The sequence below is a fragment of the Lepidothrix coronata genome, unplaced genomic scaffold (genome assembly GCF_001604755.1).
Source record: "Lepidothrix coronata isolate B3197 unplaced genomic scaffold, Lepidothrix_coronata-1.0 Scaffold2779, whole genome shotgun sequence".
Classification (NCBI taxonomy): domain Eukaryota; kingdom Metazoa; phylum Chordata; class Aves; order Passeriformes; family Pipridae; genus Lepidothrix; species Lepidothrix coronata.
The window spans coordinates 1-2102 of NW_016692959.1; the positions used below are offsets into that span (position 1 = coordinate 1).

The 2102-nt window shown below is 39.9% G+C and overlaps 1 long non-coding RNA gene across 1 annotated transcript; it reads left to right on the forward strand.

Moving 5' to 3' along the window:
• The first annotated feature begins 704 nt into the window (after nt 1-704).
• Nucleotides 705-1946, forward strand: LOC108491917. The gene is made up of 2 exons (XR_001872962.1): nt 705-848; nt 1917-1946. It is a non-coding gene; the product is annotated as an uncharacterized LOC108491917 (long non-coding RNA).
• The last annotated feature ends 156 nt before the right edge of the window (nt 1947-2102 follow it).

Below are 2102 nucleotides of genomic sequence, written 5' to 3' on the forward strand. Positions count from 1 at the left end.
ATACGAGAGATTCCCTACTTTTCCTTTTACTTGTTTGGTGGAATTATTAGAGCCTGGAAGGGACGGGTGAGTGTGAGACCAAAAAAGGAACTCTGAAACTTTTGAGGAAAAGGATAAAGACAAAGTGCTGGAGAAGGCAGACGACAATAATGACTAAAAGATATGTACTCTATGAGAATTTTTACACTTGCTTGCTGTGCTGATACGTATGATTGGTGCTATTTTATAGTGTAGGAAAGATGAAGCCAGTGCAAAGTGAGAGGGAGGAGATGACTATCAGTAGCACATAGAGGGAGTAGGTGGCTGTTAAGTAATATTCTAAATAGTTTCGTTGAAAGCTTGTCTTCTCAAGTTTCATTTAATAAAAAAAAGAAAGACGAAGGAGTTCTTCCATATGGAGTTCGTAAGAACGTTGCTTTAGCTCTCCTACTACAAACACCTGTATTACCTCCTTTGTAAATGGAATTGATGCTTTAAACTTGATAGGCTAGTCTGTCTTGTGGACAGTGTTTTAAACTGCTTTCACAGTGCATCCATGCACAGAACAATCGTAATGTAATTTAACTGTTGTGTGGGAAACAATAGTGGCGTGCATTAAGTCAAGTTAGTAACAGAGAGCATAGCTCTCTGGAAGCCTGTACTGTTGTGGCACTGCTACTGTTAAAAGCACTGCACCAATGAGCCATTCCTCAGTCTTAGACCATTTTCTTACAAAGGCAGAGCCACATTTTATTTAAGTCTTTGAAGATAACTTACGATGATGTACTTTTCAGTTGTTTACAGGTCTGAGAGCTCCTGCACGTGGTTTATTGCTGTTTGGCCCACCAGGAAATGGGAAGACAATGTTGGTGAGAAAACTACTTCATGCATGAGTTGGTGGGCTTAAAATGTAACCAGGAAGGGTGGCTTTTAGTTTGGCTCGTGTGGTAATAAACTGTATATTCTTGAGTATGTATTATGGCGTCATTTTATAGACAAAAATGCAAAATTGTTCTTAACAGTGAATTTTATGGAGAAATACATTTTGAAAATGGGGAGGGAGCACAGTAGCAAGAAAGGGGATTGTCTCACGCACTGACATGCAAAGAGTGTAAGGGCTGTTGAACTGTCTGGCTGCAGCTTGTTTTCTCAGCCTGATGTACTAGATTTGGGGAACTGGAGTGAAATGGCTGTGCATCAGCCAGGGAGCATTGAGTGTCCTGATGCAGCTGAGCTGGGCACATTGTCCTGCATCACATGGCATGGCTGCAGCTGCATACTCTCTTTGCTGGCACTGAAGCTGGATCAGCTCTGAAGTGCAGGAGTGTGAATGTTGAGGAACCCACTTAGGCTCATCTGTTGTGTTTTGCATCCTGGAACATAATTGCTGATCACTAAAATTAAACTGTATAACCAGACAATCATAATTACTTGAATGTGGTGAAACTGTTGAAGAAGGTAGTCTGAATGAGCATTCTGACTGAACTGATTGTATTTCCTAGCTTTCAGGAAACCTAGTTTTTTTATAGATAGGATAAGGAGGAAAAAAAAAACCACCATAATTTTTAATGTGATTTGATCCAAACTGCTGCCTTAAATTACCACCCGAGTGGTAAAGTTGATTCAAATGTCTACTCAGGATAAATTGAAAGGAGTTGGGGACTTGTATTCTTTAGTAAGCAAGTTGTACTTGGCTATGGAATAAATGTAATTAGAGAAGTCTAAGGGAGTCTGGAAATTTCTCTAGTGGTTTGCCTGCTTATCCGTTCTTATTTGTAAGTGGCCTGTACAGAAGTTTTCTGTACCATTTACAAGGTGTTCTCTTTGAAAAAATAGGGTTTTTCAAAACCATCAATCAGGCCATGAATGCTTGCTACAGGAGACAACTATCTTCAGTGTGATGTTTCAAAAAGTACTTTTTTTTCCCCTCCTCCTAGGCCAAGGCAGTTGCTGCAGAATCAAATGCTACTTTCTTTAATATAAGTGCAGCGAGCCTAACTTCAAAATACGTAAGTAGCAGCTGTAAATTGCTGTAATTTGGGCTTGAGAAAGCTAGAGATGTCTGAGTCCTTGGTGACCTGTTAGCCTGTAGTGAGCATAGTTTTTAAAAAGTGACTTGTGAT